The 14,273-nt window shown below is 60.2% G+C and overlaps 1 protein-coding gene across 9 annotated transcripts in view; it reads left to right on the plus strand.

The window, feature by feature from the left end:
* The window catches only part of RBFOX3 (RNA binding fox-1 homolog 3), a 136,589-nt gene that overhangs the window by 76,501 nt on the left and 45,815 nt on the right, over positions 1 to 14,273 (plus strand). The gene's annotated exons all lie outside the window — the stretch shown is intronic.

Below are 14,273 nucleotides of genomic sequence, written 5' to 3' on the forward strand. Positions count from 1 at the left end.
TGGGGCCTGTGCTGGAAAAACACTGGCGGCACAGGAAATGTGCAGGAAGGAGCTGCAGAAATGGTTCATGGGCTGAAAAAGCTGCTCTGCTGGGGGAGACTGAGCCTAAGTAGGTTGAACTTTTCATCCAAGAGAAGTTTAAGAGGTGGCTTGACGATGTGGGTTGTTTTAGCTTGTGATCAAGAGATGTCTGTGGGTACAGAGCGCTCTAATTTAGCAGGGAAAAGACAGAAGAGCCAGGCTCTGAAAGCTCCCTAAGACAAACCCTGACTGGAAACAAAGTGCATATTTTTATCAGAGAGGTAATTAAGCACCGGAATGGCTTAAGCCTGTGGGGGTTTCTCTCTTGCTTGCTATCTGTGGATCATAGAGGGATATCTGTGTGGGAGGAAGGCACTCAGTGCCTGAACACAGCCCTGGAGCCCTTGGGCTGTGTTCCAGGAATGCTCTGGCCGGCCTAAGGGCCCTTCTGGCCCTGGGCTCTGTCATTTGGTGTTGGTGCTTGAGGGTACTTGGAAATCTGCGTGTATGGGAGAGATGAGCACTAAAGCACTTGACATGAGATTTGGGAGAGTTTGTCTCTGTGGAGAAGGGGTCTTGTTTTCTCCAGGGATTTTTAGAAGGAGATGGGCACTAAAGTTGCCCTCAAGTCAGGCAGCTGCCCTCTCCCCTCAGTTCTGGCCTGCTCCAGTTGAGTATCTGCAGAAAACCAAAGAAAACTTCCTCTTCTTAACTGTGGAAGTCCCACACTCCAAAGCCAGGCCTGTTTGGGGTTTTCCAGCCTGCTTTTTGTACCCCCTCTGTAATGCCTCTGGCCTGTTGGCACTGCTCAGCGTTATCTGCCCACACTGGGATGGGGCAGTGAAACTTCCCCAAAGTCAAAGCCAGCCACGTTCCTCCTGTGCTGGAGACTGGACCCTCAGGGGGAGTGAAGGGAGATGGGGCTGTGACCCTCAGGGGAATGAAGGGAGATGGGGCTGTGACCCTCAGGGGAGTGAAGGGAGATGGGGGTGTCTGTGGCCCTCAGGGGGAGTGAAGGGAGATGGGGCTGTGACCCTCAGGGCAATGGAGGGGGGTGGGGATGTCTGTGGCCCTCAGGGGAGTGAAGGGAGATGGGGTTGTCTGTGGCCCTCAGGGGGAGTGAAGGGAGATGGGGCTGTGACCCTCAGGGGAATGAAGGGAGGTGGGGGTGTCTGTGACCCTCAGGGGAGTGAAGGGAGATGGGGCTGTGACCCTCAGGGGAATGGAGGGAGATGGGGCTGTGACCCTCAGGGGAATGGAGGGAGATGGGGATGTCTGTGACCCTCAGGGGGAGTGGGGGGAGATGGGGGTGTCTGTGGCACTCTGGCCTGTGCAGCTCCTGACCCTGAGCAGGGGCACCGTGGACAGACGGATCCGTCTGTCCCGCAGCTCTGGGTGCTCCGGGCCCCGGGCACGGGCACACGGTGCCAGGGCAGGTAGGACACGGGCTCAGCATGCACTGGAGGGTTCCCATCCCCGTCCATCTGCTCCTCTGTGGCAGAGGGAAGTGTGTGGCCATGGGCCAGGGCCAGCCTGCTCGGGCACCTTCCGCGCGGTGCCGCGGGCAGGAGCTGCCGGTGCCACGCGGCTGCCAGGGCTGCAGCTGGCACCCGGCGTGGCGCCGGGGGCTGACCACGGGGCACGAGCGTCCTCCCCCGTGCACCGGGGCTGCAAATAGCCACTGAGTCACACTCTGGAATGGGACCATCTTCCCAGGTAGCGCCGTTGTCCAGATATTCTGAGTGTTTCCTGTTCAGTGGCATTGCTGGCACTCCCGTGCCGTGGGGCAGCGTGTCCCTGCTCCCAGTGCTCACCCAGCACCTGTGGGCTCTGTGCCAGGCTGGGGCACCACAGGTTGCCTGGTCTGGGTGTTTCTGAGCCTACAGAACTCCTGTGAAGGCAGAGCTGGTCCCTGTCCCGTGGGGTTTGAGGAGTGTGGGCAGCGTGGCAGGGTGGGCAGGGCAGCACGGTGCCTGCCTTGCTGAGCTGTGACCCCACTTATCTGTGCCCATCCCCTTCATCCTGGGTCCAGCTGCTTTTGGGATTGTGGGCACCGGCCTTCCTGGCTGGAGGAAAGGGGGATGTGGCATGGGAAGATTGCAGGAAGATTTTCACCCCCTGGCATAAACAGCACTGAATGCATGTTTGCCTTCATTTGCATATTGAAACATATCCTAAAGGCCCCTCGTTTGGAAAGTTCTGTTTTTTACTCCATCTTCCTATAGAAGGGAGGAAATTATTCATAATTAAAAAGCAATAATAATGCAGAATGAAGGAACCCAGCTGTATAATACCCAGCACAAAAGGGGGAGCGTGGGGAATCTATTTTTAATGGTTTCCACAGCAACTGCGATTTTGTTTACAGTGATTTTCCTCCTGTGCTGTGAGGCTGTTCCCAATTTACATTTTTAAGGAGCTCCTGCATGGGAGGCCCATCACTGGAGGGTGCTCTGGCGCTCGGGGAGGATGCTGAGGAGAGGAGATGTGGCTGTGGAGGGGCTGCTGGGGCTGGCTGTGAGGAGCCAGCACTGCCCTGGCTGCCTGCAGGGGCTGTGGGCCACGGAGGGCTGGCACAGCCCGGCTGGGGACACTCAGAGCTGGCACAGCCCGGCTGGGGACACTCAGCTGGCACAGCCCATCAAGGGACACTCAGAGCTGCCTCTGGGAGTGTGTGGTGACCCCGCACTGCTCAGGGACACCCGCCTGCCCCTGGGCACGGCCAGCAGCGTGGCTCCCTTGGGAAGGGGGGCTGGGAGGGGACACCAGGCTGTGCCACCCGGCTGTGCCAGGCCAGGGGTCCCTCGTGTGTGCTGAGCCCTTCTGTTCACTCAGAGCAGCCTGGGGGTTTGGTTCTCCTGCTGCACAGGGGTTTGGGCACTGCGGACAGGAGGGATGTGCTCCCTGCTCCCTGCTGGCTCCTCCTGCCCGGCCAGGCCGTGGGGAGCCCTGGGCTGGGCTGGGGGTGCGGCTGGGATTTTCTCAGGGCTCTGGAGCGAGCCCAGCATCAGTGCTGTGAGTGATGGAGCACTGGAGGCTGGTCCTGAAGAGCTGCGCAGCACAGGATCCAGGAGCTGGAAATTGAACCTCACCTGAGAGGTGCTGCTTTTTAATGAGGGCTAATGGAGCAATTTGCTGGGAGCTCCTTGCATTTCCTGGCTGTCCTGGAGCTCCCCAAAGCAGACATGGAGCTCCCTGGAAGTGTTGCAGTTGCGTAGCCTGGGATAGAGAACGAAGGGGGTTTGTCTGTGACTCTTGCTGGAGTCTGTGCAGGATGCTCCTCCTCTGGGAGGATCAAGAGGCTCTCCTGATAAAGGTGCTCCTGATTTATTTTTATTTTTTTAGCTTCCCTCCTCTTGTTCCTCTAGGAGGGGATGTGAAGGTTCTGCCCTGTGCCCATTCCTGGGTGTGTGTCCCCAGGGATTGTGGCCCAGCACTGCCCCAGGACAGGGCAGCACGCCAGCCCTGGGGACCTGGCAGGGTCAGCTTTGGCTCTGCTCCCTCTTGGCAGGGCAGTGTCCCGGTGTCCCTTGGGGTCAGAGCTGTGTCCCGGTGTCCCTTGGCGCCAGAGCTCTGTCCTGGTGTCCCCCAAGACCAGAGCTGTGTCCTGGTGTCCCTTGGGGCCAGAGCCCTGCCCCCTGCCCTGGCTGTTCCCAGGCATCCAGGTGGAGTTTGCTTTAGTTACAGCCTGGGGCTCGGGGTTGGCTCTCAGTCCCAGGGTCCAAGGTGCTGATTCTGGCCTTGAGCACCCAAAGGAAGTGAACCTGGAGCCGATGGTGTTTCAGGGCTCACCAGGAGCCAGGTGATCCCAGCCAGGCTGCTCAGGGGGTGCTGGCCCCTTCCATCTGCGTGATGGGAAGCTGCTGCCTGGAGAGCAGCTCCTTTCATGAACCAATAAAAGAAGGTTTTTATCACCTGTTCCAGCTAATTTTCTGTGGTTTGTAATGGCTTTGGGAAGCAGGTAATTGCAGCGATTGCATTCCATGTGTAGCATTAAAGGGAATTGAGGGGACTGTTTGTTAATTAGCTGTACTTGTGTGGAACCTGAAACATATTAACCTTCACAGAATCCCAAACTATTAGGGATGAAGAAGGGATTTAATGATGGGAGAAGCAGAAAAACAAAAAGCAATTAGGGCTCTTTTTCCCAGCATTGCAGGCGTGTTGGAGGGGGAGGACTGGCAGAGCAGCCCGGCGAGCTGGGGAGGTGGGAGGGACCCTCGGGGGCTGGGATGGGATGAGGGAGAGCTCTGTGCAGCAGCAGCCTCCTCCGGCGGCAGGAGGACGAGCAGGGATCCGGGACACCCCTTTAACCTCCCCATGCCCCTGATCTCCCCTGTTTTCACCTCGGCATCATCTGAGTTGGGACTCGAGTGCTGTTCCATGTGGGATTCCTGAGGTGCGCTGGGATGCAGCTGGGGAGCAGCCCCGGGTGCAGCTGCGGGCTCAGCAGCCTGAGGGTGTTGCAGAGGGGCTGCGGTCCCGGAGGCCGAGGCTGGAGGCAGGGGGTGATGGTGCTCCGGCCTGGGCAGCGGCACTGAGCGGCGGCCAGGCTGGGAGAGCTGGGCTGCTGGAAAGTAGAAATAGTGTTTCCATGGTAACCGCTCAACATAAACTCTCTTTTCCCTGACTGTGGAGCCCTGGCTGCTCCCCCCCGTGGCAAAGCCCTTCAGGTGTTGGTTGTTTTCCATTCCTCGGTGCAGGAGCTGGCGGTGGTGGCAGTGTGTGTGTGCCAGAGCAGGGCTGGAGGGGCCGTGGGGCTCCTCGTGTCTGGGGCCTGGGCTGCAGCTCCAGAGCTGGGCACTGCCTCCTCCAGGGACGTGGGACCCGGCCCTGCTCTGCCCGACAGGGATGCCACAGGCTTCTTGCCCACTGCCAGTGCCCCGTGGGTGCTGTGGCCAGTGCTGCACTTCTGGCTGGTGGCCTCCAGTGCCACCTCCTGCAGTCAGCACCTGCAGATCCCTCTGCCTGGGCACAGCCCTGGATTTCCCATCCTTGGACTCCTCTCCCTGGGCACGCCCCTGGATTTCCCATTTTTGGACTCCTCTCCCTGGGGATAACCCTGGTTTCCCTGGCTCTTGGGTTCCCTTCACTGGGGACAATCCTGGATTTTCTTAGTCCTTGCACTCCTCTCCTGGGGGACAGCCCTGAATTTCCTGGCTCTTGGGTTCCCTTCCCTGGGGACAGCCCTGGATTTTCCCATCCTTGGATTCCCTTCCCTGGGGACAGCCCTGCATTTGCTCATCTCTGTGCAGTAGCAGCACATGCTGTGACCACCGTGGCACCTTGTGCCCAGAACTGTCAAAGCCTGTCCGGGCACAGGGAGCCCTGGAGACAGCCCCAGTTTCCTGCTGGGAGCCCTGGTGTCTTTCCCAGTGCTCGTTAATACCCATCAGCACCATGCAAACAAACTCCCTGCTCCATTTATTCCACCCAGCTCCCGATTTAATTAGGTTTTCGAGTTTTCTGCTTGTCCTGGGCCGATCACTCCTTAAAACAGTGGAGAATTAATTTGCACCTGCTGTCAGAAAACGTCTCTCCCCAGTTAGAAAAATAATTAAGCCATCATCACACATCGGGGGTAATGAATCACTGCGCTCAGTTCCCTTCACAGGTCGTTTGTTTCCTTCCACACTGGCAAAGAAGGTGCAAACTAATGTGAGCAGCTGCCAAGTTACCCCCTTGCCTCCCTGTCCCGTGGATCTTCCAGCTGAGCTGGGCCTTTGGGGAGGTCCTGAGCAGGGCTCCGTGGTTTCCCAGTAGCCCCAGGGATGGGAGCACTGGGTTTGCTGTGTCCCACTGCCTTGGAAGGTGCTGGACGCTGGAAGGGAGAAGGGACATGTGCTGGGCCAGTGGCACCCCCAGCCCGTGGGCCCCTCCCTGAGTGAGCTCAGGTTTGATAAACAGGTTGGAGTGGTTGGGTCTGGACATGCTGTAACACCAGGGAGGAACCGATCCAGCGTGGAACCACCGTGTGTTTGCATGATGTGACATGATTAATGTCACGTCAGTGTCATCGCTAATTGCTGATTAATGGCTTGGGTGTAAGTGTGCCCCAGGTTTGGACTGGGGAGGAATTTGCCTCCGGATCAGCGTGGCCAAGGGCTGCTGGAGGCTGTGTCCTTTCACCCAGAGCAGGAGGGCTCTGCTCACCGTGGCCACGGGGACTTTCAAGGAGCTCTGGCCCTGTCCCCTCCTGGGCCATGTTGCACTTGGGCCATTTGCCCTGCAGCTCCTGGCAGGGCTCACGTGCCAGGTGTGGGGCTGCTGTGGTCGGATGCTTCTGCACATCCTCTACAGCTCGTGAGAGGCAGCAAGGAGGCACCACACGCTTGGAGGGATCCCAGGTCTCTGCAGGTGTCTGGAGCAGTGGCCAGGCTGCCTTTGCCTCCTCTCTTTGACAGACCTGGGTTTATTTCTCCTCGGGGGGTCCCGTGGGCACCGGGGATGTCTGAGCCAGCAGCCGCTGGGCACAGGAGGCTGCCTGGCCTTGGGGTGAGGAGACATTTCAGAGGATGCAGCACAGAGGGCATCTTTCCTCCTGTTCCTCCTGTCCCCTTTTCCCAGAGCCAGGCTGGCGCTCCCCCTCTTTGCAGTAAATCAATCTGTCACCTCTCATACGGGAAGCGTTTGGGGAGCGAGGGTGGGACCTGTCCCAGGTGGGAATGGCAGGGTGAGCTCCACGCAGCCGTTCTGGGTGAGCCTGGGGATGGCTCCTGCTGCCCTTTCCCTCCCAACAGCCCGGCCCAGGTCCCAGGGACACGGCAGGGTGAGCGTGCCGGCGAGCAGGGCCAGCAGGTTCCGTGCTGGTCACCCATGGCCCATCTGCTGTGCTGTGAATCCTCTCCACGCCGCGGCTCCGGAGCTTTCCCGAGGGGAGATGTCCTGGCTCGGCCCAGGCTGGGGCACGTGGTGCCTTTGTGCTGGTGCCAGGTGGGCTCACGGCGCTGGCAGCTCCTGGTCTCGCTGTGTGAGCGGGGCTGCAGCTCTCACCTCGCTGGTCCGGGCTCACACCTGCTCCCATGATTGCCCGGTGCCCACTTCAGAGCCAGCTGATTAAATTAAGGTCCTCGCGAGTTTGAATAATTTTCCCTGTGAAATGTGGCAGATGGCCTCCATTAGGCGTCTGCTCCCAGCATCTGCCAGGATGTGATCAGCCCCTCTTTGGAAAAGGCACAAAAGGGATTGGAAGTGGAGAGACCTGGGAATGGGAGCCCATCCCTTCACCCATGAAGAGAGAACCAATGCTCCTGTGGAAGCTGTGGAGGAGCAGCATCCTCGTGTTTCTCCAGCCCCTCTGCCCTGCCCAGTGTGGGGAGGAGTGTCACTATGAGACACGGAAAAACACGACGTGAACACGCTGTCATTCTTGAGGTAAAAAGGGGAGTTTATTTTCTGACTGTAACATGTATAGATTTCCAAAGGTGACAGTGGATTGGAAGGTGAAAGTGCCATCTCTCCAATGACACTGGACAAATGAATAATCTATCAAATTTTATTTTTTCTATGAAAGAATGCAAAACAATAAGTTATTTACAGAAAGTGTAAAAGTGAGAAAGATCGTTACAAGAATGCAAACATCAGAAGGCTTAGAAAATCTTAAAAAATTAGGGTGACAGAGGAGGGAGGGGCTGCTGCTCCTTCTGCTCCTGCTGCTCCTGTCCCACCAGCCCAGCTCACCCTGGAGCCAAACTGGTTTCTGTTGGCCTGGCCTGGGTCGTGCTGTGTCCCTGTGCTGCAGAGCCAGGTGGGCTCAGGGGATGCTGCCCCTCCTCAGCTGGGCAGCTCCAGGGAGCGTCCCAGCCTCGGGGCCCGCAGGGCGTTTGCACAGTCGCGGGCAGGCTCTGGAAGCCGCGCTCAGCCTCCTGTGCGCCCTGGCTCGTGTCCTGGCTGTGCGTATCCAGCGTGCGGCTGTCCCCGCTGGGACCCCGCTAGGGCTGCGGGCAGGGGCGTCCGGCCCGGGGGTCCGGCCCGGGGGTCCGGCCCGGGAGTCTCGGCCCGGGGGTCCGGCCCGGGGCTCTCGGCCCGGGGGTCCGGCCCGGGGGTCTCGGCTGCGGGGGCTGCGGGCAGCGCTGGGGCCGGCAGGGGGCGGTGTGTGCCCGCGCTGGGGGCTGCGGGAACCCCCCACCCCGGGTGTGACCCGAGTGTGACCTGAGTGTGATCCTGGGGGTGACCCCAGTGTGACCTGAGTGTGACTCCGAGTGTGAACCAGGTGTGAGCCCATGTGACCCCGGGTGTGACCCTGAGTGTGACCTGGGTGTGACCCGAGTGTGACCCTGAGTGTGACCCTGAGTGTGACCTGGGTGTGACCCGAGTGTGACCCTGAGTGTGACCCGAGTGTGACCTGAGTGTGACCCGAGTGTGACCCCGACTATGAGCCAGGTGTGAGCGCATGTGACCCCGTGTGTGATCCTGTGACCCTGGTGTGTGACCCCAGTGTGTGACTCTGATGTATGACCCCAGTGTGACCCCATGGTCTGGGGCACAGGGGGACCCCGCAGGGACCCCTGGCAGGAGGGAAGAGCAGGCTGCGCTGGGTATTTGCCAGCCCCAGGCAGGCAGGGACGCTGCTCCACCCCAGATCGATGTGGATGAAGGTTTCCCTCCAAAACAGCTAAATAAAGCAGAAAAGGTGCCAGAGCTGCACTGGAGCCGCTGCAGGAGAGCTCCGGGGTGCAGGACAGTGCTGGGGTGCAGGACAGTGCTGGGGTGCAGGACAGCGCTGGGGTGCAGGACAGCTGTGGGGTGCAGGACAGCGCTGGGGTGCAGGACAGCTCCAGGGTGCAGGACAGCTCCAGGGTGCAGGACAGTGCTGGGGTGCAGGACAGCTCCGGGGTGCAGGACAGCTCTGGGGTGCAGAGCTGGGGTGTGCAGGGGACCCCCAGAGCTGTCCCCTGCCTGCAGGATCCGCGGGGGGAGCTGAGCTCAGCTCCAGCCCCTTTGTGCCTGCAGGTACCAGCGGGGCTCAGCTCCCTGCCCAGGGGATGGGATCCTGCAGACTGCTCGGGAACACGCCGGGGAGGAGGAGGAGGAGGTGCTGCTGGCTATGAGCTGGCAGATAATCCCGGGGAGAGCCGTGGGTGGGTGTGCTGAGCACCCAGGGAGGGACGAGGAGGTGAGAGGATCCCTGGAACCTGTGCTGGTGCAGCAGGGAGCTCCGAGCTCAGTCTGTGCTTCTGCTGTGGGGCCCCACTGCATCCCCCGTGCTGCTATGTGTACCCTGCTTGCAGAGGTGTTCTTGCTCATTTAGCTGTTGTTGTGTTCTTTTAATTAAATTAGCATCTTTTAATACATTTTGTCCTGCCATCACAGCTTGATGTCTCTGCAGCTGCAGGAAGCTCGGAGCAGCTCCAGGGCCTGTGGTGGGTGCACAGCCTGGCTGGGGGTGCTGGGATAAGCCAGCTCTTCTGGGGTTCCTGGGTCCCATCTGCCATCTCCTGAGGTTTCCTGGGGCCTGTCTGGAGTGGGAGCAGAGGGAGATCCATCCTCACCAGGTGCCTGGCACCACTGGAAGCCGGGGAAGGGGTTGTCCCTGGACAGCCTCGGTGCCTGTCTGCTGCCTGCAGACTGTCAGCACCTGCCCATCACGGTGGTCAGGCAGGCTCAGGCATCTCCTGTCCTTCCTCATCCTCCAGACACAATGTCCTGGTGCTCAGCACCAGTGGTGTGCACTGCAGCCCCCCGCCAGGGCAGGGCAGGGCCCCGTGCCCTGGGACAGGTTCACCAGCCTCTTGATGCTTCGACACAAGTCAGTTCTGTTCCTAAGTGACCTTTGAGTGTGACAGCTGAGTGACAGCTGGCCAGCAGGGAATGGGGGCTGCCAGGGCCGGGCTTCGTCCTGCTGCTGTCCCCTCAGTGAGCTGCAGCCCTGCCTCGAGGGCTGGCACACTCTGGGCAGCACGGGGGCTCCAGTGGGCAGTGATGGGTCACCTGCAGAGGCGATGGTGCTTTTATCTGGAGTTTCCTCCCCAGGAAGGTGCTGAGTGGGCTCCCCGGGCTCGCCTCTCCTGCTGTCACTGTCAGGGCACGGATGGGTGGGACTGGCCTCGTGCTGGCTGTCCCCACGTCTCCAGGGCGGGACTGGCCTCGCTGGTGGCTGGCCCCACATCTCCAGGGCGGGACTGGCCTCGTGCTGGCCTTTCCCCAGGTCTCAAGGGTGGGACTGGCCTCGTGCTGGCTGTCCCCACATCTCCAGGCTGTGGTGGGGTGCTGGAGGTGTTGTGGCAGCACTCGTGCGGGTGCTGAGGGTGGGGTGGTCCCAGTGAGGAGAGGAGCTGGCCCGGCCCCAGCTGTGCTGCAGTGAGGGGCTGCCGTTGTCACTTTGTCCTGCGTGTTTGCTGCAGTTGTCTCCCGGCTGGGCTCGGGGGGGGCCCGGAGAGGCCCCTCGGTCACCCTGCCTCGCTGATGTGCCGCAAAACACCTCAATTGTCAGTCGGGGCTTGTCAGCTGCATCGCAGGAGCAGCGGATAAAGTGTTCCAGCGAAGAAGATAATTGAAAATCAAAAAAGACTTTGTTAATTTGATTAGGCAGAGCCATAGTTGAATTGTTCTTCATCAAAAGAGATTTAATTTTGACATGCAATTAAATCTTTCTGCTGTGCTGGTGCCCTGCACATTCCCAGCAATGGAGTGGGCGGGCAGGGGGTCTGCAGGACAAGGTGGGGGTCTGCAGGGCAGGGGGTGAAGGGAGCCTGGGTGCCTGGCAGGCGTGACGGGAGCTCCAGGATGAGAAGGCTCTGGTGTGGCCAGTGCTGCGCGTTTAGCGCCGACTTGGACTCGTCATTTAACTGCTTTAACTAATTGCATTAGTGCAGAGACTGCTCTGTGCCCACTCCCCCGGGGGCTGCCCCTTGCCCCGCCAGCCCTCATCTCCCAGGGCTGAAGTCCCTCGGCTGGTGGGAGAAGGCTCTTTGCTGGCCTTTGCTGGGGTTGGTGCAGCAGAAGAGGAGCTGTGCCGCAGGATCGGCACCCGCGGCCAGGCAGCAGCTCCCTCCCACACAGGCAGCCCTGGCACGGGGTCCCCGTGAGCTCCAGCGCCCTTCTCTCCAGTGCCCCCCGCGCTGATAAGGCAGAGGATTATCGCTGTGGCCAGGCTGAGGTGCCCTAATCCATCCCCATTGCGCTGGCAGGGACGGTGGCCAGCTGGAAATCCCACAGTCGGGGCTGTGGATTTAGATCTGTTAGCGAGAGCTGGGGCTCAGTGGGATGTGACAGAGCTTTAAAACCTGCGAAAAAATGTCTGAGTGGCTCGTGGGGCAGGAGCAGAGAGAGGCCTTGCTGTGAGGAGGAGCTTTAGGAGCCTGCAGGAGCTCTGTGTGCTGCAGCCATGGATCGTGGCTGCTCTGCCCAGCGGGGGTGGCAGCGTGGGTGAGGAGCCCAGGACTCGCTGCTGCTGCAGCTCACGGGGCTGGGCTCTCTCTGAGGCCCCTCTGCCTTTGCAGTGCTGCCAGCAGGGCTGCTCCTGCTCTGCTCAGAGCGGTGGCCGCTCTGCCCGGCGGGGGTGGCAGCGTGGGTGAGGAGCCCGGGACTCGCTGCTGCTGCAGCTCACGGGGCTGGGCTCTCTCTGAGGCCCCTCTGCCTTTGCAGTGCTGCCAGCAGGGCTGCTCCTGCTCTGCTCAGAGCTGTGGCTGGTTTGACACGGGGCACTGGCCGAGCTGAGCCCCGTCCTTCCCCTCCCTGGCTTGCCATCAGCCTTGCGGGGTGATGCCAGGCTCAGTGCTGCCCTTGGCAGGGCAGCTCTCTGAAGTCGTGGTGTTGGCACATCCTGTGGTGCCGTGAGCTGCCCCCACACCCTGCCTGCTCCTCTCCTCAGCTCAGCAATGCCAGCGAGGCTGAGAGCTCTTGGCACCAGGGGCTTTAGGCTGCACTGATCTGATGCTGCTGCTTAGACTGGATGGAGCCACATGGAGATTTTCTGTTACAGCCCTGCTCTTCCACTTGCCAGCCCCGGGAGCCCAGCTCAGGGGCCATGCAGGAGGGTGTTTAATCCCTGTGCTGATGGGCTGTTGGAGGTGCCTGGCACAAGCTCTGCACTGGTGCCCCGGACTGGCTGTGGCTCTTTGCTGGTCGCTCCTGGGCAGTGAAGGTCTCTCAAAGCTGTGCAGCCCGTGCCCTTCCCTTGAGGAGATGGGCCAGGAATGAGCCACAGGACTGATGTAAATCAGGTTCTGTGCTCAGGGCATGAGGTGCCCAGTCCTGCCCATGGCTGCTCTCCTCTCCACTTTTTGCCATCCCTTTTGCCATGGTCTTGGGTCTCCATCCCAACTCCTGCATTGCCATCTGCCTGGCTCCCCCATCCTGCTGGAGCTGCTGCTACACCTGCCCATATTTCCCACTGTTTTCCATGTTGACTGGCCCAGCTCCATGCACTGACCATGCACCAAACTCTTCTGCCTGTGGTCGTCTGTCTCTCCTACTCTTCCTTCTTGGGAGAGGGAGTTTTCCTTTGTGTTCTTCCGTCCCATGCTCCGAATGGCAGCACTCAGTGCCAGCTCCGACCAGGACCCGCTGGGGCTGCTCGCTGTCAGCGTGGGAGGAGGCAGGGCTGAGCCTTCCTCCAGCAGCTGCAGGGTGCTCAGGGCAGGGTGAGAGCTGGGGGGTCCCTGGGGACTCCCCTGTGCCCTCCTGGTGGGGCAGGGTGCTTGGCCAGCCTGTGCTGCTGCAGCCTGGCCGGCCGAGGCTGCAGGGTGTTTCCAGCTGTGGGTTCTGTGCCCGGCCTGGCTCCCAGGGCTGCACAGGGGGATCTGGTACTGCTCTGCCTCATCCCTCTCCCGTGGCTCCTGGGGCCGAGGTGGGTGACTTGGGCAGGGGCAGATGTGACACACGGCCCTCCTGCGCTGCCCAGCTGCTCCAGGTGCAGCTGACAAATCTTGGGCTTTTCTAATTGCCTTTGAAAGTGTGAGCCGGGAGCCAGAGGCACCACACGAGGGCCAGAACCCCCCGCTGCCTGCAGCAGGAGCTGTTGGGAGGATCAGAGCGATGGGGATGTGCTGAGCCCGGGAGCGGGGCAGCCCCGGGGGGAGCCGGAGGCTGGGAGCAGCAGCGAGCTCTGGCACAGGGAGCGTGGCACTGGTGGCTTGTGCACAAACAGGATTTGTGTGTTTCTGGGAGGGATGGCAGCACAGCTCCGTGCTGTGTTTGCGTGGACTTTGATCCCTGTCGCGGTGAGTGCTGGTCCCGCGTCCTCAGGGGTGCTGGTGCCCATTCAGCAGAGGGCAGGTTGTCCCACGTCTGGATGTTGGGCTGTGGCTTCGCCCTGCCCCGAGCTGTGGGTCCCTCGGTGGCTGCAGTTCAGCTGGGATGGATGCTGGTTCCCACAGCACTGGGACAGGGAGATGTAGGGGAGCAGGGTGGGCATCCCCCATCCCAGCTGCGGGCAGGGACAGGTCCGAGCAGCCCACGGCTGCCCACGGAGCGGGCACAGGAGCCCTGCACTGTGCTTACCACTTCCATCTTGGCTTGTTGCCTTATTTGTTCTCCTCTAATTGAGCAAATGCGCTGTCGGCAGCGCGCTCAGCCAGCATCGACTTGATTAGGGGAAGGCATCGATACCACACTGCACGGCAGGAGGCTCGGGCTGACACTGTCAGACTACCCCAGCCTTACAGTTGCACTTTATTCATGATGTTTTGATTTCTCTTGCTCTGGGGACTCCGACTTTGATAGATTATGATGCGATACCAGAACAGTCTGATCCACTAGAGCATCTTCCTTCCAGAATAGGCATTTGCCACCAGAGCCCAGCATTTTCTTGATTTTTTTTAGAGTGAAAAACGATGGCATAAAGAAATCTTGAGCTTTGCACAGTTCAGTCATCCAGAATTAGCAGCTAGAAGGTTGGTTTTTGTGCTGATGGGGGCTGTTGGAGGCAGTTTACGCCGAGCTGATTCCTGGGTGCGTTCTGCTCCTGCGACAGCGCTGGCAGGAGCTGTTTGCACTCCACAAGTTGGAGTTTCTGCTTGCTGGTTCCCAAATCCTTCTGTTCCAAGAGAGCGCCCACTCCATGCTGTGTTGTGCTGCTGTTCCCTCCTGGGGTCTCTTTGTGCCCCCCTGCTCTCCCGGTCCTCCTCGCACTCGGGAATTTTGCAGGTGCCAGTGCAGGTGTAGAGCCCTGGCTGTGCCCACTGCCAGGGCACCAGAGGATCTGCTTCCTGAGAACAGGTTATAGAATATCCAACGTGCCAGGGATTCACAGCACAGGATGCGTTTCTTGTGTGTGACCGTGCCAGGGTTGCTGGGTGCTCAGCGCTAAGCAC

The sequence above is a fragment of the Passer montanus genome, unplaced genomic scaffold, assembly GCF_014805655.1.
Source record: "Passer montanus isolate IOZ18808 unplaced genomic scaffold, ASM1480565v1 scaffold35, whole genome shotgun sequence".
NCBI lineage: Eukaryota > Metazoa > Chordata > Aves > Passeriformes > Passeridae > Passer > Passer montanus.